This window comes from Xiphophorus couchianus, chromosome 7 (genome assembly GCF_001444195.1).
Source record: "Xiphophorus couchianus chromosome 7, X_couchianus-1.0, whole genome shotgun sequence".
Classification (NCBI taxonomy): domain Eukaryota; kingdom Metazoa; phylum Chordata; class Actinopteri; order Cyprinodontiformes; family Poeciliidae; genus Xiphophorus; species Xiphophorus couchianus.
The window spans coordinates 2,660,366-2,685,685 of NC_040234.1; the positions used below are offsets into that span (position 1 = coordinate 2,660,366).

At 40.4% G+C, this 25,320-nt stretch overlaps 1 protein-coding gene and 1 long non-coding RNA gene across 5 annotated transcripts in view; one reads left to right on the forward strand and one right to left on the reverse strand.

The window, feature by feature from the left end:
* Positions 1 to 9,369: 9,369 nt before the first annotated feature.
* LOC114148467 (uncharacterized) lies at positions 9,370 to 13,504 on the reverse strand. Its single transcript, XR_003596283.1, has 2 exons — positions 13,392 to 13,504; positions 9,370 to 9,612 (listed from the first exon to the last, which is right to left on the reverse strand). It is a non-coding gene; the product is annotated as an uncharacterized LOC114148467 (long non-coding RNA).
* Positions 13,505 to 13,634: 130 nt separating this feature from the next.
* Positions 13,635 to 25,320, forward strand: part of satb2 (SATB homeobox 2) — a 62,809-nt gene continuing 51,123 nt past the window's right edge. For all 4 annotated transcript variants that reach the window (XM_028023717.1, XM_028023719.1, XM_028023718.1 and 1 more), the window contains exon 1: positions 13,635 to 13,741. The gene's annotated coding sequence lies outside the window, so the exon portion shown is untranslated. The remainder of the gene's footprint in view (positions 13,742 to 25,320) is intronic.

Genomic DNA, 25,320 nt, shown 5'->3' on the forward strand with positions numbered 1-25,320 from the left:
TTTTCAGCTTCATCTGCTGCTGACGGGTCTGGAACCCTGGTACCCATTACATTGTATTCCACTAATGTAGCTTAAACATAAATTAAAAAATCACCATCATAACAAGCTTAGTGAAAACCGTGTTGGATTCAACTGATTTTACCCATAGTGTCCACAGACCTCCTCACTCTTGTCATTGGTCTTGATCTTGGATTGCGTAGGATGATACAGAGACATTTCACCGTTGGAGTCGTTTTGAATCAGTATTCTGGTCACAGCTGCACTTCCATTCACTATTTTGTAGCGGACCCCGTTTCCATCTCCTTTCATTAACACCTTTTAACCCCGAACTGAAACCCACAAAACCTTTGCATGTCAGACAACGGCTTCATCAGGACACGGGGTCCTCATGACAACTAACAGGTTTAAAGACACAATAAGTGATACTGATACGAATCAGAGATCCAGTTGGGAATATGACATGTTACATGCTGTTTGTGGTCAGAAATTAGGTTGATTTTACTTAGACATCTGTTTGCCTGGATGTGGAGATATTTAATAGGATTTATAGACTTGGTGTCTGTAAGCACTGTGATGAACGATAGAAACTGAAAATAAAACAGGAGCATGTTCAAATATTTATCGGTAGAGACATTTTTATCACGTAATAATGTGGCACCTCGCTGGCTGGCTGGGGAAAACAAAATGTAATCTTAACTGTGTTTTAATAAAAAATAGTTAAGAAATTATACATTTCTAATTAAGTCCTAATTAAGTAGAGATGTTTGGCTGATATGGTGTATTCTTATTCTGAAACTCTTCACACAGATGATTTTTTTAAAAATAAAACATTCCATTTAAAGAGATAGTAAGACATTGGACTGTTACTGAATACAATATTATTTTGAATTGAAAAGTTATTGTTATAAAATTACTTGCTGTTTTATGGAACTAATTCCTTTGAATTCATACAGTCATGTGATCTGATGCAGATAGAAATAAACTTTTTATAATCAGTTGAACTGAGTATAAAAGTCTGACTGAACTCTACAGTGTCTGTATTTTCATAGTAAGACAGAAAGGTTTCTGTTGCTGCCGTCTCTGGCACTCTGTTTAAAACAATCACTTCCTGCTCACAATCCCCTCATCTGCTTATCCATCATTTCATAAGCACGCATGTCTCTATGTGCATGTTGACATGCTTGGGGTCCTGTTGCAGCAGCCACAGTCTCCCGGGAGCTGCGGAGTTTATAGACGGTGGGCAAAAACATTGGCTGTTCCCTCAAGACGGCCCTCAAATTAAGAACTAATCAGTTAGCCCCTGGAGCAGGGCTTTCCACAGAGCCCAGACATGCAGACGAATGGGCAGGCAGACCCCCAGGCTTGCAGCAGATTCATCTTACCATCCTCTTTCTCCTCCCCTCTCCTCTCCTTTTCTCTCCCGCTTCTCCTCACCGCAGTGACGAGCCTGGCCTTGTCCCCACGAAGACCCCGCTTCCTCTTTCTCTCCTCCCTCTGAGATAAAACAGGCCCGGCTGGGGTTGGAGGAAAGTGTTGGCCCTCACTTTTCCTCTCCTTTTCCACTCTACCTGGCTCTGTCACCTCGCGCTCCCCTCCTTCCTCTGACAGATGACCAAATTTATTTCTAAATTTGATCAAACTTGAGGCATTTCATATGTTTTTCTTGCATTTTCAAAAGTTTTGTTGTCTTTTCAAGGCGCAGTGTTATGTATTTTCAAGCTACATCGTGCCTTTTTATAACACAACCAAGTAACTGTTACCTTCAGTTGTAATAAAAACTGAAAATCGTTTATATTTCACACTTTTTCTTGTATCTTCAACAGCTTTGTCTTTTAAAGAGGCGGTATTATGCATTTTCTAGCCAAATTGTGCCGATTTATAACACAATCAAATAACTGAGTTACCTTCAGTTGTTATACAAATGCATTATACCTCAGATATGACTTAAAAAAAATGAATTTTTGGATATTAATGGCTTCAAATTGGGCCTCTGTCTCTTTAAAAACTCCTCTTCCTGAAGCGCCACCTTCAGAAAGTCGTCACAACATGGCTCCTCTATTAACCCCTTAAGTAGCACGGGATGACTGCAACATGAGGGGGAGGAGTTTTGTGGCAATGCTCATCCCTCCTCTCCCCTTCCCTTCCCACCTTACTCTGTGCTACTCTGCTGCTAGCACAGCCTGTCATAAATGCTAAGGCTAGTTAGCATGGCCGCCGATGACGATGCTTAAACAGTTGTCCTGTAACAAGTTGTTGCTCTGCGAGTAGCACATCTAGCAGTGAGTACCTGAGATTGATTGACAGCGCTAAGCCCCTCCTGGCTGTGTTTGGTGGATTTCTACAGATGGCAGGAGCAGCTCAGTGAGGAGGTGGAGGAGATAGACCTTTACACAGATTATCTGTCTAATAACTTTCTGTCACCACATGGGGAGAGTTTCAGCAAATATGTAATATACAGTATATATACAGTATATATATATACTGTATATATATTTACATGTATTTTTTTTAACAGACGTTACATACTGCACCTTTAAGTAAAAGGTACCATGTCTATGTTGTCTATAAACTAATTTCAAAGTTTGTAGAGAACCGAATAATGCAAAAAAAGTGTTGGGAATTTTTTTTTGTTGTTGTTCTTTTTGTTTAAATTCTTACTTTTTACTTAGTTTCACTTGACTGGATTTCATTTGCAGCTCAACATTAATCAAACAAAAACAAAAAAGAAAAACAAAACATTGCCTTTGCACTGTAATTATCATCAGTTTCACTAGAATGTCTAAACAACTGCTGCCCTGCACTTTGCTTCTAATACCTGCTGAATTCCCACAACATCTCACCCCAGCCATTTGGTATGTGTTGCCATGGCACTCGATATTCTCAGGGCAATAAAAGACAAGCAGCAGTGTGAGAAATAAACAATGTCACGATATGACTTTGGAACCTCACTTAATGTGAACAAGGATCTGGCTTTCCCCTCACACACACACACACACACACACTGAATGTTTTGGATCTGTGGAGCTAATGTGATGCTTTGGCAACTAAATCATTGTAACTGAACTCGGCTAATAGATGACACATGGCAGGTTCTGGCAACATCAGATCTTCACTGACTCCATCCCACCTCTCCTCATCTGCTTCATCATTCCTACACACACACACACACACACACAAACGCATGCACTCCCACAGACAGAGCCCATGTGCCAAACCAGACCACTCACCATACACACTAATGCTTCTGTTCCCCACACAGAGCTCCATCAGTCATGTTCACCTCACTTAAGATCCCCATTTGTTTTCATTTCATTCAAGCATTTGCTGAAACGCCACACACACCCCCCCACACACACACACAGACCGAAATCCGCACATGTGTGTGCGCGCGCACAGAGATAAAACCACATGTAGACTTTCTGACTGAGGATGTGGAAGAGTGTCACAACCTGAATCCGGCTTTTAGCAAGCTGAAACATCAGGTGAGAAGTGGAGGACTGTGGTGGAGGAAGAATTTTTATGATGTTTATCTGGTATCTGTGCTGCGATTATTTGAACAGCAGTTTTGAGGCCGCAGAGCTCGCTTTGGAATCCTGAACATGTTGATTTTAGCCTTCCACAGACAATAAATACCGGCTGATTAAGAGGATACAGTCCGCTTTTTTCCAGCACACACACCTTCCCTGGCATCCTCTGTGTTACAGGGGATTAGAGTGTTTGAAATCTGAACTATAAGGAGGTGGGTGGGCAGCGACTGCCACACTCAGAGGAGGTGTGTGACGCACAGAGAACCGTCCTCTTGTCTGCGCTACCATACCTCTTCTGGCGCTGCTGCAGTCGGCGCGGCTCTCAGATGTGGCTGTGATTGTATTCATGTGGCGGCTGCATCACAGAAACATTTGGAAGTCTGTCTGTGTGAAGCAAATCCTGAAAGATCTGAGTGTGTGCTGTCAGAACGAGCAGCTAATCAGGGACTGAATCTTAAATAACATCTTGCTGAAAGCTGACTGTTTAACAGTGGAGCTATCATGTTTCCCGGTGGAGTCCTTATTGGTAAAAAGACAAATAACGGTTGTTTTATTTGACCTTATGGAAAATATAAAAACCCAACATGATAATTCAATTCACAAAAAATGTCATCTCAAGGGATTTAAATATATATATACTGTATAAATATATATATCAAAATTCAATCACACTTACATTCCTGTTGATCCTAGTTATCAAACTGTGCAGTAAGCTCATTTAATTTGGTATTTAAATAAGATTTTTCTGTTTTTCATTTGCAGCTTAAAATAGAGAATCATAAAACATTTTCTACTGACAAAATAATGAAGTCTTTAAGTAGTTGAAACTAAAGGTCACATCATGAATTAGTCTTAAAGTCAATACACATGGACAGAAAAGAGTTATATCTTATGAGTAGCTTTACTATTCAGGATCAATGATCAGTAATCCACAGGATTGAATAACACCACAGATTTGACCCGATTTGTGACCCACAAGTAGCGCCTGCAGCTGTACAGCTGTACACTGTGCGTACCTTTAAAATTTCCTTTAAATTTTAGTTGTTGGATTTTATTTTTATTATTATTATTATTATTGATAAACTCCCTTTACTATTAACAAAAGTTTGGTGGAAAAAGAGTATAAAGCTGAATGTTATTGGTCAGTTGACATTTGTTTACTTGGAGCTCTTTCTGTAATCTAACTGTGACTATGCAGTTAAGCTAACTAAAAATAAATAACCAGACTTTTACCCCTTCTGCAGTTATGAGGCCTGAAATTTTCACCATGTGCGTAGTTCTGGCGGGGTCACCGGTTGACCAGTTTGTTTTTTTCTTTTTTGCAAACGGAAGAGCTAAGGAGGAGCGTCGAGCTAAGATGCTCAGGATGGGATAAACAGTTAAATCTAGTCGCCAAAAAGAGTAGAACTCAAGCAAACATTACCACGCCACCTCCTCCTCCAGAAGTCTCAGAAACACCACCTGAACCTGGGATTCTCCGTCCTCCTCCTCCCAGGGATCACACAGGTAGGATTTGCTTTCCTGTCTTTGTTATTTAATGTAATGTGTAAGAAAAATGTGGTGGAAAACTGTCATCTGCAAACTCTAAGACATCTAAAACTGTGACATTTTGAATGCTCATGCTGCTGTGAATGCTAAGGCTAGTTAGCATGGCTACACTGATGATGTCCGGGAGGAGGAATGGATTAAGTCAGTCTATTTAATCTATTTATTGAGAACTATGTACATGAAGACCGGATGAGTGTAAAGTGCGAGATGCAAGTAGCAGGAAATGAATTAAATTAGCACTGCTATCATAGCTGTTAGCTAGCAAGAAACGCTTTGTTGTTCTACATTTGTCACTTTACAGAAATCTGAAACAATTACACTAAAAGATTGAAAGTATTTCAAATCTTTTAACTGTCCTGCAACGTGACGGTCAGGAGGAGCATGGCAGATGTCAGACATTCAATTCCTGAAACCACACACACACACACACACACACACACACACACACACACACACAACTTGGAAATGCACTTTGCTGCTGCAGTCTGGTGGTGCTGCACTGACTCCACACAGAATAAAACACCTGTGGGTTCCAGATGACCCCATCTCTTAAAACCACGGGACAGTGAAAGGGGCTTGAGCTTTACATCACGTTCTAATTTTATTCCTTCATAAGAAACATACCTAGAGTGTTGCTCTGATTCTTTCATGCATGTTTGAGAAATCCATTCATTTCAAAGTGTTAAATTACAAAGTCAATTTTCTTCAAACTCATATCTGAAATGTACAGCAGTTTTACAACAACTGAAGATGACATAGTGATATAAAATGGCACAATGTCTTGGTAAACATAATACTGCCCCTTTAAGTGCGGCAGGATTTCTGTGCATCTGATCCTGAAACAGTGAAGTGTCAAACATGCTGGTGGCGACTCCAGTCTGAACACGATGAACCGGCAGCTCCTGCCCGCCCTGCGCTGGGATATAACATTTCACCAGTTTAGATTAACTCACTCTGGCCCATCAACACATGTGGAAGTGACCCTCAGACGCCTCTCACAGACCCATTGGCTGAGAGGGGTGTGTGTGTGTGACAGAGGAAGTGCGTAGAGCAGCTGATGCAGTGTGTGCTATGTTAACCCGTCCAAGGGCAGCAAAGCAATAACAAACACAAGATCACAGCCCTGAGGTGACCTCTGACCCTGCACCCTCCACACAGCCGGCCAGATCACTATCACTCTGACAGTCGCTGAACAGTATCACACACACGCATACACGCACTCACACACACACACACACACACACACACACACACACGCAGCCACTCTAAATACTTGCCATCATGGGTGTCCCTCAATTCGTGTTTTCAATCATTGACTTCCCCTGGAGAAATCAGAGGGTCTGCTCGCCGCTGCCCCACAGTAAATGATTGACGTGTATTTTGAATGGAGGGCTCCGCCCAATCAGACAGGAAGTGTGAAGTGGAATCATCTCGCGTGGGCGGTCGCGCCAGCACACGAGGAGCTGGACACCAGACGAGACGTGACCCAGCGAGCGTCAAGGTAGGACCTGCAGGATGACCTCTGACCTCAAACTGGAAACACACACACACACACACCCCTCGTTGTTGCTTTCCATTTTCATGCTTCGCCCGGCAGTTTTGCAGACGCATCGGTTGGAGAGGCCGGCCTGCGGCTCTGAGGTCAGCCGCTGTTCAGAGGGAGGATGAAGGCTCTGAGGTTTATTTTGATTCGCCGGCGAATCCTGCTGGACCAATGGTTGGAGATGTTTGGGGTTCTAGTTTAGCACTTTTTCTCTTTTTTTTGTCCCTCTTTGCTTCCCATCAGCCTGAGGAGGACGCAGCTCCGCTCAGCGTCTGGCTCAGTTGAGTAAACCCTGAGCTCCAAACACTGAACACACACTCCAGACTTCATCAGAGACCTCCACTGTTTTGTAGATCGTGCCCCCCTGCTCCCCCGCCCCCCTCCTCTACTCTCTCCACCAAATGAGAATTGAATTTCTTTTTCTTTTTGTTTATGTTATCATTTTGTCGATCTTACCAGAAGTGGACCATGGAGGGAAGTAAACGGGGGGCAGAGGGGGGCTCACACACACTTTAATGAAGTATTTACAGATAATTCCAGCTGTCAAATACTTGAGCTGGATGACATAGTGCAGAGTGCTGACGTTTAGAAATGCTCCCCACCGGCCCCCTCCTCCTCGTTAAGCAGGCGGATTTGATTTCAGGTAAGAACTTCTTGCTGGGTGGAAAAGCGAACGGCGGGGGCTTTAACTGAAAGGAAAACAATCGTTAGCGTTGCGGAGTGGAGCTGGAAGCCGGAGGCCGGGCGCCGAGAGCTGCTTTCTGCCCAGGAACCCGGCCGCCCTGATGGGTTCTGGACCCAGAGCGCCCGGAACCTCCCCGCCTCCAAGCTCGGGTTTTTACTCAAAGGCCATGAAGTCATCAGGAGTCGCTGCTGATCATTTGAGTTGAGCAGAAATGTTGACATGGAAAACCTAACCCCAAGACTGGCGTTTTATTTTTTTGAAACTTCACATTTACTTTTGTGGAGATGGGAAAAATGATCCTCAAGGCTTTAAGGGTCAGCTCAGCCTCACAACCACCGGCTGCCTGAGGCTCCATGGTGACTGAACCAGGAAACACCAATATCAGAATATTGATAAATACTAAAAGGTTCTGATCAGATTAATAACCTGCTGCATGTCCACCTGTTGAAATAATGAATTCATGCCTTTTAGGAATAAATGAATGAATGAATAGAAATAATTTATACATAACTACACTGTGCACATGTAATAAATAGAAACAGTTGAGAACACACATTCATATTCCGGTTATAATATTAACAAACATATAAATAAACCTTTATTTATAAGTTCCCAAAAGAAACAAAAAACAAAACAAAATAGACAACATAATTATTAGTTCAATATCTAATTAATTATACATTAATTTAACACATAAATATGCTTTTAATAATAATTAATATCTGAAATAATTGTTTACATTATTGATATAAATTATGCTAATAAATTTTAAATAAATAATTAATTCATTTATTTGTTCCTAAATCTGAAGTGACATGAAATATTTAATAAGGAATACAAAGGAATAATACTGAACATAATAATAATAATAATAATAATAATAATAAAGTAGTTAATTTTGAAAAGCTGTGTTTTGCTGTCGGCTGCGGGTTTAAAGCTGCGGGTTTAAAGCTGCGGGTTTAAAGCTGCGGGTTTCGCCTCTCAGTGAAAACTAGAGCAGCAATAATGGATCCGTGATCCGTGACCTGAGCATGGAAGCAATTAGCTGGCGGCCCGAAAGTGATAAATTAAAGACAAATTAATGCTCCGCGGAAACGAGATCCAACCTTTAAAAACAAGCCATTTGGGCCGTTTGGGGCCATCAGCTCCTCTTTAGTGCCGCGGCGGAGCCACGCGGAACCCACGCAGCTCCCGGGCTCCCAAGAGCCCCGAGCCTCTGACAGACCCTCAACCTCCTCTGGTACTTTCAGCTCCTCTGAAGAAACACTCATCTGCACTCTTCTTTTTTTTCTTTTCTTTTCCTTTTTCTCAATCTCGTGCTTTTCCCCAAACATCTACATTTATTTTAAATTGAAACTTTACTAATTATAACCCTGACAAAACACAATACGCATAATTTTTGGGCCAAATTATTGTCGCAAAATTATTATTATTATTATTATTATTAATAATATTAAGTTAATATAACTATTATGTCCTTAACAATTGTATAATAATAATTAATAACATCAGTTTGGATTGAATGTTGTTGCTTATTTTCTTTACAATTATTGTCAATAAATAAGAACACATTTCTGGTTTTCTTGCTGTTTGATGGATCATTTTTTCTGAAACATTTTTTGCACCATATCCTTTCTCTCTTTCTATGTGTGTGTGTATGTGGGTGTGTGTGTGTGTGTGTGTGCGTGTGGGGGCGTGGGTGTGTGTGTGTGTGTATGTGTGGAGAACCAGCTCACTTTGTGATCAACCGTGTTTAAAATGGACAGTAGATCCCCGCAGCAGATCAGAGGATCAGAGGATTCCCAGATGTGAGTTTAGATTTTGATCTCGTCTCCCGCATTTATTTCTCTTCTTGGTTTCAGAGGAAATGATGAAAGTTTGAGCTGAACAACAAAAAGCCTCAGAAAAACTCAAACCGCCCCAACAATAAGTGACCTGTCGTTCTGATGATGTTAGTAAAAAAATAAAAGAGCTTTCCTTAACAAAATAATAATAATAATAATAATAATAATAATAATAATAATAATAATAAACACCTTTTCTTCCTTTACTTCTTTCTTTATTCATTTCTTTCTCTCTCTCTCTCCTTCCTTCCTTTTGTCCATCCACTCTCCGGAACAATCTTCTTCTTCTTCTCCCGCTCTAGCCAGAATTGCCGCTCCTCGTTGCTTTGCGCCACTCCGGCCTGCCTCCTGCGCCGCCGCAGCCTCTTCCTGCTCGCCACACCGCCGCGCTGTTCTGTTCGCACAGAGTGATGCCACCGCTGACCGGGAGACTCTGACCAGAGGAGCTCCAGAACAGAACGGCCCCTGAAAATGAAAAGCTCCGTCATTAATAGTTGAAGAAATGATTTATTGCGCATCAGCTCCGCTGCGGGCCGCAGCCAGACTTGCGCCTCCTTCTTTACGCTTCATTTTGCCTGATCCGAGCCAGGCGCGTTCTTCTCCATATGATCCCGCTGACTTGTTGAATTTTAGATGAGCTTCGTGCTCTGCACAAAATCATACACGTTCTTTCTATGAATCTGCTCTTAACATAATAATCCTGTTTTTGCTCTGCTTTTCCTCCCCGGCGGCGGCTGCAGCAGTGATGAGGCTGCAGGCAGCCCGGCGGAGGCCTTCTACCTGCGCCGCGCTGCGTCTTCCTCCGCGCACTCGAAGAACTCTGGGGTTTTATTTGATCTCTTTTCTCTTTTTTGGTCTCAGTATCAGCCTGTTTATTTCAGGGATCAATATTTCATCTCGGGCTCAGCGCGCCGTGGGGATTTGCACGCTTGTTTGAGTTGATCTGTAGATCCACAAGAAGTGGGAAAATAAGAAGGAGGGACGGAGGCTTCAATAATTTACTGCCGAGTGTTTCTGGGAGGATTTCTGTTCTCTGTTTTGCGCAACAACAACAAAAAACAGTTTCTAAATAAAACCCAGCAAACTAGAACTCTCTGATGATTTATTGTTTTAAAGTATTTTAATTCATGAGTTCCGTTCATGTTCCAACCAAAGACTCGCTGCCTGCAGACAGACAGAGAGGCTTTCTGTCTGATCTGGAGCTGCTAATAAATAATTCATCCGATAATAATAATAATAATAATAATAATAATAATAATAATAATAATAATAATAATAATAATTAATAATAATAATTTGTCGGAGGAAAGAAATACTTATAAAATTTAAACACAAACTTAATTATTCCAATTTAGTAAACAATAAAAATAGTATGTTTTTTAAGAGCAGAGTTTTTTTTATGAAAATAAAGCCAAGAATATTTTACGTTTATGGTCAAGTGATTCTGTCTCAGGTGTTATTGGCGCTTTGTGGCGGCACGAGGAGCTCCGTGATGACGTTTCTACAAAAAAAAGGAGAAAAAAAAAGTAATTTTAGAAACATATGAAGGAGACGCAGATCCCCGTCAGCATTGTATTCGTCGCATATTTGTCACATTAAATCATAATAATAGTGGCGCCGCAGCTTCTCTGACTGGTCTGTGCATCTTCTGCGCGCGCGGTGACCCCCGCTCGCGCGTCCTCGTGCATTCGGCCCTTTGTGGAAAGGTTTTTTTTTTCTTTTTATCTCAATACTAAGTCATGTTGGGATGGTGCAGTAATTCAGTTAGGCTGAAAAACCTTCTCTCCTTATTTCTATAACTGGTTAGCTGTTTATGCACAGCCGGCCCAAGTTATAAGGAAACTCTGCAACGAGTTAAAGCTCCCTCAGACCAGTAGGAGGCACCCAAGTGATCTTTAATCCGTACAGATTATAGATCTTAAAATGCTGCAATAATCCTTAAGTAAATGAAGAACGAAACAGCTTTTAAATTCACTTCAGTGTTTTGGGAATCGAAAATGGTTTCACAAACTTGTTTGGATTTCAAATCTCACTTTGCTTCAGAGATTTAATAACTGATTAATTATGTTTTACATCTCAGCTCAGGAAACCGTTTATGAACTGATGCATCGGGTCGAATCTCTCCTGATGTCACGCTCCAGGCATCCTGTAGCTGAAAACATCTTAAAAACACACATTTTCCCCAGAACTGAAATGTTGTTCATTTGCTGCTATAGGCTTAAAAAAACACTTTATTCCAAATTCTATTTATGTATTAAATAACTCAGTGAGCTGCTGTGAGATGTAAACTTGTTTATGTATTTATTTGTCCTTCAGTCTGTTTGTTCAGTCTTGGCTCCGCCCATGTTTCCAACATGTGAAACGTTTATTCCTGCTAAAGTCAGCCTAACTCTCAGCGCAACAATCACAACAAAAGATGAAGTGTGTTTGGTTTTTTGTTTTTTTTTTTGCTGGGAGGAAACTCTCCCCTGCAGCAGCCCTCGGTGGCATTTGACCTTCTCAGGCTTCCTTATCTATTAGACACGGCGCTGTGACATCTGTCTATCACCACACAGGTTTATGATTAACGCTGCAGCGCATCTGATGTGGACACAGTGGAGGGAGAGAGAGAGAGAGAGAGAGAGAGAGAGAGAGAGAGAGAGAGAGAGAGCTCATCCTGGACTTATTATTAGGCTACTTATTAACACACATCAGAACATGGACTTCAGTTTGTGGCTGTTGGATGAGACGGAGAGAAGCTGCAGATATCAGCCTGATAAGTTCCTGCTGCGAGGCAGAAAACACTCCGACAAGTTTATTCCTTTCTCACCTCACAGTTTCTGCATGTTTGGTGACAAATAGTTCAGCGAACAGAACTCAGAACAGATCCTAAGAAAGAATTTGTTATGGGGATCTAAACTCCAGTTCACATTTCCTCATTTAGAACCAGCAGAAAATAAATCATGGAGTCATCCAGTCAGAAGCAGCTCAGTGTTTAAGAGCAGGTTATTAATAACCAGCAGAAAATTATTACTGTTAACATTTCACCTTTAAAATTTGTTTAATTCTTTCAAAGAAAAGAAATATCAGAACTGAATGACCACTCACTCACTCACTCTATTTGTGCTCAGTGAGGTGATTCAGTTTTCTTTCCAAACAGGATCTTTACAAAGACACACAATAAATAATAAATATTAATATGACATGATCCAAAATGGTCTGGTTCTTCGTACTTTGAAATATTTCAAACAAAACAAACAAACAAACAAAACAAACAAACACTGACACAAATACAGTATTGACATTTTGGATAAGATTAAAAAGTAAAAATAAAATTAAACAATATTAAATCAAATTTTTGGAAGCTTATGGCAACAAAAACCAAACTGGCTTCACAACACTCAGTCTGATAGTTATGCTAAAAAAACAGACAAATAATAATAAAACTCATATTACATTGCTTGCGTTAGCGATGTTGATAGCTCAATCAGAAATGCAGTCTAATTACTGAGAGCATGACAGCTGACCCCTACTTCCTGCTTCCTACTTCCTGCTTCCTACTTCCTGGTTCCTGCTCTGCACTGACAGTCTGATCTCCAGGCTGCAGTCAGAGGAATCACTTTGTCTCCACCATCTTTAAGAAGTGAATTGAATCCTAGAACGGCTCTGAACTTCAAGCTGTGTCAGAGGTCAAGCGCTCTTGAGGGCCCCCTGCTGGCCTTAAACGGCAGCTGAGTTCGCTTATGCCTCGGGCCGAGTTGTGCCCCGCAGGGTGTCCCTCCGCCGCCGGGTCACGACCCTCTGGTGATCCGGAGCAGCAGAGTTCCTCCCTGGTCATTTCCAGTAGAGATCCGGCCCACCGAGCCCCTCCGCGGCTCCTCTCCTCTCCTCCCCCTGGCCGTCTCTCCTCCCCTCTCTCCTCCCTCTATCAGGCGCTGCAGCCGTCAGCGCAGTGGACGATTGAAAGTGACAGTGTGATTCCAAAGCGCTCTGCGCCCGCTGCACAACTGGAACTCAGACGCTGCTGTTTTTTTTTTCCTTTTTCCTTTTTCTTCTTTTTTTTTTTTTTTTTTTTTTTTAACTTTTCACTCAGGTCTGTTGTTTTTTTTTCCGGACTGACCCGCGCTTTCTTCTTCTTCTTCTTCTTTGCGCCTCCTGTCTCTTTCTCTCCCTCTTTTCGAGGATGAAGACGTGAATCCAGTCGGGCTCAGCCTGGAGACGCACAGAAATCTGGCCGGAGGACAGTAAAAGTCAGAGGAACTCACCCAGAGCCGGTGCCGCGCAGTCCGGTCCGCAGACCGTCTCGGCGAGCCGCTCCTAAGCGCCCATCATCCGGCCACCGCTCCGCTCTGACCGCGTCGCTCTGCGCACAAACCGCACAGATTCACACACACATACAGACACACGCGCGAGCGAGCGCGCGCTCTCGGAGAACTTTTTCTTTTCTTTTTTTCCCCCCTTTTTTTTCTCTCCGGATCTTCTGCTCCGAGTTCAGATCTGGTCCGACAACAGAAGGACCCGGACCCGAACCAAGGTCCAGCCCTGGATTCACTACTGCTGATCAATGGACAGAGCCTCTTCGGCGGCCAGCAGCGCTACAGACACGCCGTGAACAGTGAGTGCAGAGCACACACACACACACACACACACACACACACACACACACACACACACACACACACACACACACACACACACACACACACACACTCACCCTCTCTCTCTCTCTCTCTCTCTCTCTCTCACACACACACACACACACTGGACGACTCAGAACACATGGTAGTAAACTATAGCTGTAAATAAAAGAACAGAAGTGAATCTTCTTCGCGTTCTCCATTATTAGTGGCCTAATTAAGGTTGATAACTGTGCAGTAAAGACAGTTGGCTAATTCTAATTATCGTAAATCTGAATCATGAGTAAAAATTGGAAATTATTTGTGGGGTGATATCGTTTGATTCAAGCGATTTCGTTTAAGCTACTCAACCAGAATTATATTGTAGCTTAGCAGTGATAAACTATCTTCATTTAAAAGTCTTCATTACACACACACACACACACACACACACACACACACACATATATATATATATATGCATTTTAAAACAGATTAAATCCGTTTTAAAATGCGTCACTCACAACATAACATTTTAACTCCTGCAAGAATAAACAATTAATGACCAATTACCGCGAGAGCCGTCAATCATTACAGTGCGCGTGTTTTTGGATCATTTTGTCGCTGTTTCATTGGGTCAGCGTTGGAAGCCGGGCTGAATAAATCGAATAATTTGCAGGTAACAGACGCAGATGAAGGCCTTGTGACCGAGCAGCGGTGCGTTCAGGGGAAAAGGAAAAAAAAAAAAAAAAAGCCCCCAAAATCATGAGAAATGTGAAGAGAGGCGGCGGAGGCCACAAATGAGAAGCAGCCCCGCGTCGAGCGGAGCGTCCTGTCAGGAGCAATACTCCATCCTGCTGCTCGACAGAAAAGAAAAGAAAAAAAGAAGAAAAAAGTCGACTCTATTATTTTTGTATTTTAATCTTTTTATTTTGTAAGTTTGCGCAGAACCCAGATGTTTTGGAGCGGAGAGTGAATCAAGATGCGTTTCTTCCTGGTTTTGTAGCATCTAGTTTTTAAAGCGGAGCTTCTTCGCACCTGATCAGGTAAAGTGTGCGCGCGAAGCCTCTTGTGAATCACTATACGTAATTATTTTTATTATTGTTATTCGCAGCTCGTGAGTCGCGCATCAAATTATTCTAAAAATTCGTTCCTCCCACCAGGCAGAATTCTTCTAAATGTTCCTTTTTCTTACGTTCTTTTTTTTAAAAATTATTATTATTTTCTCGTCTGCTTTGGTGTTAAAAGCAGAATTCCTCTCGAACCGCGTGGAGAACCAGATTGGTCTCGGTCGGTGTGATGGGAGGCGTCGTTCCAACTTTCCTGGCCTGCATGGCGCAGGCGACGCGTCCAAAAGAACAGGAGAAACTTATAGGCTTTTCTTTGGCTCCGAGTAGACAGCAAAGGCCTCGTGCGTGTGTGTGTGGGGGTGGGTGTGCGTGTGTGTGTGTGTGTGTGGGTCAGTTTGGCCCTGCGCCCTCGAAGTCTGATGTGAGTGTTTCTGATAAGTGATCAGTTAGAGCCCAGATTTCTGCAACCGACACGAACCACTTTAAAAATATATATCAATCCAGCTGTTAATACTGCAGAACGTCAGAGATGCGCTCCCTTTGTTCACTCGGAGTCAATGTGTGTGTAGGTGTGTGTGTGTGTGTGTGTGTGTGTGTGTGTGTGTGCATAGTGCCCCCAAAAATGAATCAAACGCATCTAACAGTAACAATTTTTTTAAAAATCCCGGTAAACACATCTACTACACCGGGAGGCGTAATTCCTGGGTTGGGTGTCAAACTGTTTCATTATTGGAATAAATTGTTCATCCATCAGAATGAAGCTGCAACTTAAACTGCTGTTTCTAAATTGGCGAGTTTTTATTTTATTTTTTATTTTTTTATTTTTTTAAATGATTGTAACAAAAAAGCATCGCTGTGTTGACAGCAGCCTCACACTGACCAAACAGTTGCACGGAATATTTTATTCAGCTGGATTTTCATCTGTTATTTCTGGGTGTGATGGAACTTGAACAGCCAAACGAAACATGAAAAAGTTCATTTTGAACTAATTCTCCTTTTGGAACGCAGCTGCTCATCGTGGTGAGTTCAGTTCTGACTGGTCTGGATGACTGGAGCTCCATGTTCATAGCAAACAGACCCGGGTTGTGATGAATGCACACAACCTTAGTGAAATAAAATGCATTTACAATGCATTCTTACATTTTACTGCATAAACATTCTGACATGGTTGTTACTCAGCTTAGCATGCTAGACTTTAGCATTAGCTCTGCTGCTAAAGGAGCTAAATCTGCGTCCAAACTGTAAACTTTTGCTGAACTGATTAAGTTTTTCATAAAACCATCCAGACAGCAGACCACCATCTGCAGCTACATTCTAATTGAAATGTTTTTTATTTAATAATTAATAATAAGTTAATAATTGCTATTGTTAAGTGATTAGGCTCGATTAAAAGTGAAGTACGTAGCAATATTTAACATCTTCCAAAAACAATTTTTACAGTGCACAGAGATGTCACTGTAGTTGTTAGTGGGGATTCATTAAAGTTAAAAACTGAAAACCTTTTTGATTCATTTCTGATAGAGGCATCCATATGTTTAGAAATGCATCTTAATGACTCTGATCACGATTTTCAACTTGTGTGTTTTGGAAATGATGTGAAATTACTCAGCAGTCGAATTGTATGAATTTAATAAATTAACAGCAGCTTTTATCAAGTGGAGAACAGACGCCACGCTCTCCTGAGGCGCTTGGTTTTAGCAAAGATGAACATTTAATACAAAAACATAAACATGAAAAATGAGCCTTATTGCTCTGAGTTGCAGCGAAACATAACTGAGTATTTTCTCAGCTCAGAGTTTTATGTGTTTCCTATAAAAATCACGTGTAAAACAACCAAACCTTCAGCAGGATTTCACAGCAGCCAATCAGCAGCTCCATACGTTTCCCTCCAGGAAACCAAATTGATGCAGTTTTTTTTTTTTTGATAATCATTTTCTTTGTGCTTACATTGTGATCCTGTCTGCTGTTTGGCTCTCAGCTGAACTTTTCTGCTCACTACGTGTAAAACGATCATTAAAACCTGCTTAGACACCGAAACTAAAGCTGAAGCGTTCGACCAGTTTAAAGTCTGTTTTTTTGTATTATTGTTAAAAATATATATACTGCTCAAAAAAACAAAGGGAACACTTTAAGTGTTAAACACCTGTTTAAGTGTTCCCTTTATTTTTTTGAGCAGTGTATATTTCAGAAACTTCTTAGTTTTTCTGTAGTGGAAGGGAAAGTTGAATTAAACAGTGAAAGGTGTGTACTGTAATTAATCACAGGTTTATGGCTGGCAAATGAAATTATTGGAGCACGCCTTTTTATCGCTGGTGAAGAACAGAGCCGTTGTAAATGCCGCTTGGTATGCATCAAGGTCAGGGAGGGGTCATCCAGCTGGGCTGCAGAAAATTAAAAAAAGAGTCCAGAATATTAAAATCCTCATTTTGTAATATTGTTGATATTATGATATTTCCGTGCTGTGCAGCTTCAGAAGAATCCGCCGATGGAAGGCCGGACCTTCTGCAGCAGAACAGTTTGCAGATGATGTTTGATTTAAGGGTGACATCGTTTTTGGTTTTATGATTACCATGATAAAATAATGACAGTTAGTGGAACAGCATCGAAATGGGAAATTACAGTTAAAACCATGTGTGATGACAGCGATAGTAAAAAAAAAAAAACCCAACCGTCTCAGACTGTTTCACCACCTGATCACCAGAACACTGGACACTTATCAAATTTGCTAATATGTAATATTCTACCTGAATACTACTATCAATAACAAGATCCTGATGGAAACCTTGGTCAATCTATTTTTGCTGCCGTCTTCCCTCGTAGTGAACGACTGGTAATTTTAACAAAACTCCGATGACCTTGATAATCGTCATAGATCATGATACAGTCTGAGTGGAAAGTTTATGATGTGGTTTGTAAACTTTGAACTGTGGAGGACAAGAAACCAGCTGGACGACTTCATCTGACCCTTCAGGTCTGCTTCCAACAGTCGACTCCTCCGGTTGCTGCGCTGCAAAAACACAAAGTCTTAAAAAGTAGTTTTGGTCTAGTTTCTAGTAATTTGACTTAGTAAACTTGACAAAAGACAAAACTAAATCACAAGGAACCTTTCAGTATCAAATAGAAGCTACTTCAGAGTGAATGATTCTTTAATATTGCAGATTATTTCACTTATAACTTGACATTTCCCCCATGGAAATGGAGCTAGTACTTTTTCATCAGTAGAAGGGATTTTTTACTCTGAACACAATCCTATATCTTGCTAAAATGATTTAGTTTTATGTTAATTCAAGTACTGAGACATTTGCTCTAGAAACGAGGACAAACTTCACGAAAACTCATGACATTTTCGTGTTTTTACAGTGTAAGGTCATAGAATTTGTGCTCTTTGTGTGTGTGTGTGTGTGTGTGTGTGTGCGTGAATTTGTGCGTGTGACCAAGGACGCGCGCTCATCCTGGAGGTCGAGGCCACCTGCCTTCCTCTCCGCCTTATCAAGCAGGACGTTTACACGAGAGCCTTTAAGGTTTCGCTTCACATCGGCAGTTCCACAACAGCAGGCCATAAACCGAGGAACAGCTTCCTTCTAGTTTCACCACGTAAAATAAAATCCCTTTTCTCGTTGGTCCTCAGATTGGATCAGGCTGTGGAAGAGCAGAGTCCTGCCTGTTGGTGGATGTGTGAATTATGTGAAGAATCCCCCTGGAAACAAACCAGCTTTCATCGAAACAAGCTGTTAAACCAGATCCAGAGCCAGGAAATAGTCGGATCTCACACCTGAGGTTCAGGATTCTCCACATATTCTAATTGATATTCAATATCTCCACATCAAAGAAGTACAAAATACAAAAAAAATTAAATACAATTTTATTTTATTTTTAAATAAATAAAATAAATAAATCAGTATCTTCAGTCAGAAGCTTTGTGAAATTCGCTGTACTACAGACTGCTACAGGAGATCCTTGTGTGCGCACACACACACACACACGCACACACACACACACTCTGCATGATCATTAGACAGCAGGTCTCTTAATATCTCTGCCATTCTTTTATCTGCTGTGCAGAGCCGCGCATTAACCAATAGCCTGATAGCCCTGCAATAAAAGCTGATGCGGAACAGGGAAGAGCGTCCGTATCTCAAGACATTTCCCTGGAGGCGACGCCTCCTCCTCCTCCCCCGCTAACGGTGCTAATAATGCCCTGGCAGCTCGCTCCGACTCTGCCTGGTTTGCATTCGGACGGCAGCAGAGTCTGACAGCGAGACGCTGGAGAGGAGAGGCATTTCAGCCGGGGGTCAGAGGTCAGTTCTTCCTCCAACCTTCACTAGTTTTCTACCGGTGTAAGGTCCCAGCTTCACCTTAGGGTGTGTGTTCCTGTGTGTGGGCATGCACGTGTGTGTGTGTGTGTGTCTGTATCTGTGTGTGCTTCCTGTCTGCCTCTCAGTGGGACTCTGTGGGAGGACATCTTCTGGATGTTTGGTTTGTTAGCCGTGTTCTGACGGTTCCTGCCTTCAGAGAAGAGTTTTGTATTTTTATAAACTTGGGGTTGAGATAAAAACGGTGAGCAGAGTCTGCCTCTGAATTACACGTCGGCCTCTGTATGTGTGTGTGTGTCTGAGCAGAACACATTGTTTATAGGTGTGTTTGTTGATGTGTTCTTCGGGTGTGTCCCAAAAAATCTTTTCTTTTTTGTTTTTGTACTTTATAATCTCATCTTCGGCTCCTGGTGGGTCGGTTCTTGTCATGGAAGTATAAACCCAGACTGAGGGACGAACGACTTCTCAGTAGCAGCAGGGGCCCTTCAACAGAGTTTTAACTGGGGGGCCAGATCTTCCTACGTCAAGAGCAATTATTGTTGTCAGATTATCGGGAAGTTTAGGGAGGAAGCCCACTACGATGAGGCATAAGGTGGTTATTAATATCAAACTACACTGCAAAAACACAGTGTAGTTTTTGCACACTGTATTTGTGTTGAGTTTTCAGTATAATAGTGCTTAATATTAACAAAAGAGTCCTACTTCCACCAGCAGATCATTTGACCAATAACAAGACATTTTCCTGTGTTATAAGTGAAATAATCTTTCAGTTGAAGTAAGACTTTTTAAAATCAAATGACAGTATAATGTAACATGAACTTTTTGAGCCAAATTTCAATGTGTTAAATAACAAAGTAAAATTTTTTTTTAAGTCATGTTTTATATACAAAGCATTTTCATAACAATTGAAGGTAACATAGTTACTTGATTGTGCTATAAAATGTGCCTGGAAAACACGTATTACTTCCCCTTTAAGTTGGTTGAAAGAAAAAAATGTCAGTGTATGGCAGACCTGATTGGTCTGTTTCAAACCAATCAGGACCATCTACTAGAACAAATCTCCTTCACAAAATACAACACAGAGTTTGAAAGTTCATGTTTCCTCATTAACTTCTTAAGGTCTTTGTTGTTTCAGTTACTGCAGCGAATCCCTTTATTACTGCTAAGTCTTTAGCTCTTACCTCTACTCCAATTATGAAGTCCAATTTCTTTTAAGTCAATTCTTAAAAAACATAATCTATCTATCTATCTATCTATCTATCTATCTATCTATCTATCTATCTATCTATCTATCTATCTATCTATCTATCTATCTATCTATCTATCTATCTGTCTGTCTGTCTGTCTGTCTGTCTGTCTGTCTGTCTGTCTGTCTGTCTGTCTGTCTGTCTATCTATGGTAAAATTTTATCTATTTGTAAAATGGTACTATGTGTTTAAAGTACATCATGCTGCCCTTTTAATATTGAAGAATTATCTACTTAAAACCAACGCCTATATTTCAGTTACTTGTTAATGAGTTTTATCTTATTGATTTTGTGTTTTTGCAGTGTATGTCAATGATTGAAACAGCTGAGGTTTCAAAGTTGCCATAGTTACGCTTTATACTGTTCCTACCCTTACCAGTCAATTTAAAGACACAACCAGACAGATGCATTGCTGTCCTTCCCCCACATGTTGCTGATCACTGCTGGTCAGTGACTTATAATTACACTTGAATGTTTACTGGAAACACATCGGGTCAAACTAATTACACACATCCTCCGAAGTCAAGTTCACTTCAGCCCAAACTTTGTAAAGTTTGATTGTTGCTCTGGCCGGCTGGGTCTGACAGTGCCTTCCGGAGCAATGAACTAAGTTATGTGTTGTGACCCGTTCCTTATCATACCCATGCTACGCGCAGCTCCATGTCTCCATAACAGACGTGCAACAGCTCCTCTTATCGCTCCTCTTATTAACTGCCCTCACTATCACACACCTTGTGATTATTCTGGACTCGATAGCCATCTCAGTATCTGAGTGGTGTTGCTGAACGCTCCGTTTTAATAGGCGCGGGGTGCGTTTACATGTGATGCACCACATACTGTCCGCCTGTCCTTAAAGACGGTCTCTGGAACAAAGACTCATTATTGCTCAACACACCAATAATAGATAAAGCAGGTTGGCATTTATCAGGCTGAGGAGGGATACGGTTATGTCATGTTTCCTCACGCCCAGTTATTAGTCCGTTCCCAGAGTATAGAAACCATCTTATCTTTGTGAAGATTACCTACTTGATTACTTTTACCCACAATGAAGTGTTATTAATTACTGTGCCAAATATCACAAGCACTTACACTGTAAAAACACAAAATCTTACCAAATGTTTTTTTTTATCTAGTTCAGATTTCTTAGTGCAGTTGAAATAAGTCAAAACTAACTTACAAGTTACCTGTCAGCAAGATATAGGAGTCAGTGATTCCTTAATATTGATGACAAAGTGCCAGTTTCATTTCACTATAACTAGACATTGTTTCCTATATTATAAGTGAAATAATCTGCCAGTGGAATATTAAAGAATAATTCACTATATCTTGCTGAAAAGTTACTTGTAAGTTACTTTTAACTTTTTTCAAGTGAACTAAGATATTTGCACTAGAAACTACACCAAAAACACTTAGTAAGATTTTGTGTTTTTGCAGTGTAGTAGCAGTTAGGAGTATACGTCCACTCATTTTGGACATGCTTTTCAAAATAATTTAAATGCATCGTGAAATTAGATAAAAGAATGGCTCTTACAACACAACAGCTTTATTGAATTCTATAAGCAATAACTGGTTAATAAGTCTGGGTTCGTTCTTACTTAACATTTGACCGCTCTTCTGTACAGAACTGTTAAAGTACATTTAAATGGTTGTTAAATACAGTCCACAAAATTTGAATGTGGTTCAATTCCAGATGTTTTAGAAGCTTATTCTTTTCCTGTTTGATATTTTGCTATTATTTAAAAATAATAATAATAATAACAATAATAAAATAGGATCATTTTGTGTTACAACCCCATAAGTGTTCAAGTTTCAACCATCATGTTATTGATTTGAGCCGAAGCTCGACAATTTGGAGGAAGTCCTGTGTTGTGCAACAAATAGGTTTGGTTTGACTATGAATAGCTATTAATAATTAATAAATGCCAAAGACAATTATTAACAAAGTTAATAACTGAGATCAAAATCAAAATCGAGACGCCGCCTGATTATCAGGATTTAATAACCAAACAGCTTCAGTTCTTGTTTGGTGTTATGGAACTACAGGCAGCAACAAACACAAACAACTCCTCTCTGAAACCTAAGAATATATTCACAAAAATAACTCGACCTGCAGTTATGGCACCTCAGTCAACAAACTGCTTAGCTGGGCTGCTAACATTCAACTAAACTACAAAGTAAAATGAAAAATAAAAACAAAAAAAACTAATAAACTACAAACAGGAGCAAAGGTTTGTTTTGAGGAACTGAGATCGAGGCCAAATTAGCAAGACATTTATCCCCAAGTAAAATAATCTTCCAGTGGAACTCACATTTTTCATCAATATTAAGGCATCACTGACTTAAAAGAAGCTTTTATGTCCTGCAGACACGTTACTTGTAAGTTAGTTTTGTCTTATTTGTAATGAGATAAGATCTTTGCTGTAGAAACTAGACCAAAATGACTTGGTTAGAATTGGTGCCTTTGCAGTGTTAAGAAATAAAAAAGAAGGAAATGATGTAAATGATCAACAAGAACTACAACAATGCTCATAAATTCATACATTAGAGAATAATGTAGCTAAGCATTATTAATTCTTTTAATTTATAAAGTATTACAAGGTTTTAGATGTGACAACTTGTGATCTGCTGGTCTGTTGGATTTCCAATTGTGCAAAAAAAATTACTGAGCATATCGTGGTTAAAAAAAAAAGGCAGAGTCATTCTGCCCACACATCCTTTTATAAACTGCTTCCAGGCAGCCAGTCCGTGTCCCGATTTAATTTATTTAATTTAAACAAAGGTGGTAATACTCAGACTGTGATCTGATCAACATGTTGTTTAGACGTGTCTCTCCAAAGCTGAGAACAGCTGCTGAACAGTGAAGCAAGAAGGTGTCTGTTAGTTTGGTTAGTTACCACTAGTTAGTCAACTCTAGTTAGAATGGTTGAAACCCAATGAACTGTTTTTGCTGTTATTTTTTACAAAAAGGTCTTTGTCAGGGCTTTAAGTTATACATGTGATATTGGTTCACTCGTTATCAGTACTAATTATAATCATTTTAATTTATTATTGACTGAATATAATATCTGGAAACAACCTGGCACCAGCTAATGAATAAGTCCAGGTAGACAATAAAGCCGCGTGTCTGTAGTTAAATGCCACCACAGAATTTCCTGTGACATCATTTGGAACGTTCTCACATTGAGCCGTTTCATTTCTATTTAGGAAGTTGTTTAGGTTTTTAATGTTTCCTGTTTGTCACTTATTTTCTGGTAACTGATTCACTGGAACAGCCGACAACCAAACCTCTTCACATTTAACCAACTGAGACTAAACACAGTTCACTAAAAATATGAATCAAATACTGCAAAAAACAAGTCACACAAAGTATTTTTTTGTATAATTTCTTGTGCAAATGTCTTAATACACTTGAAATAAGACTAAACTAACTTACAAGTAACTTTTCAGTAACATACAAGTCAATTATTCCTTAATGCTGATAAAAAGTATTAGTTCTATTGACACATTGGGAAAAATATGTAAATAATAAAATCAATGAAATAATCTGCCAATGGAACAAGTATTTTTGATCAGTATTAAGGAATTATTTACTTAAAGCAAATTGCTATAACTTGTTGAAAAGTTACTGTTAAGTTAGTTTTGTCTTATTTCAACTGGATATCTATTTAAGATAGCAGTTCTGGTTTATTCCCCGCAAATTCTCTCCTACAGTTTCAGTTTGCAAGTGAACATCTGAGCTAAAATAATGTCTGAATAACAGAATGAATTTGAAAATACATCAAAAATACCGTCAACGTAAAAAGGTTCCTCAGGTCTTGAGAAAGTGTTATGAACATTTCTGATGCGTTGCATGGTGTAGATTGACACCAGAGTGGAAGTAAAGACAAACAAATCTGTCTACATCTGGACAAGTCAAACTCCCAGCATCCAGAGCTGTCAGATTGATCAAAAATACATCCTGAAAATCTGTAACTAATCTGTCCTCACCGCAACTCAACTAAAATCTCTGCAAAGCAACAAGCAGCCCATCCACCTCCAGCTGTAGGTCATACTGCCACCTGCTGGACTCAATAAACCGCCTAATGTAAACAGAAAGGAAACAATGCACAAAAGCCTTTGTTTTGTCTCGGCACAGCACAGAGCTACAGACCGGGGGGGCGGGGGGGGGATCTCCTCACTGGGAGGACTGGGGGGAGTGTGTGTGTGTGTGTGTGGGTGTGTGTGTGTGTGTGTCGGAGAGCAGAGCAAATGATCTAAGAGACATTTTTATTCATCAATATGTTTAAAACTCAACGTTGGTGTGGAATAACATCAAAAACCTTCTGATGTAACTAAGAGCGAAGGACTGAACGATAGGTTTAAGGTCCGCCTCGTAAATTCCTAATTCAGAACAAGTATCAGTCTTTGACTCACTTCCTGCACTTAAGAGACTAAATACAAAAATTAAAAATGATGGAAAGTCATTTTATCACATAAAACACATTCTGTTTTCTGGGTAATAATAATAATAATCATAAATATAATAATGCACAACAGAACAAATATCAGGCTCACATCTGTCTATTTGTAGTGTACCTAAAAAATACCCACATCTTTTTTTAGGTGTTACTGTAACATAATTATCTATATGTCATGTTACATGTAATGAGGAAATGGAGGCTCTCATGACATGTTGTGAACCTGCCGGTGGTGGCAGCTTCATGCTGTGGGGAATCTTTTCCTCTGCATCTACAGGAGCTGGGTCAGAGTGGATGGAAAAACGAAAGAAAACTTTTCAGAGGCTGCAAAAGATTCAATAAATAGATCCATTGTCCAGCAGATCCCCCTGAAATGAACGTCACGTGTTAGAATGGCACAGTCAAAGTCCAGAGCTAAGTCCAATCATCAATCTGTGACGAGGGTTGAACATTTTTGTGCCTAACAGATGTTCTCCATCCAAACTGAAAGAT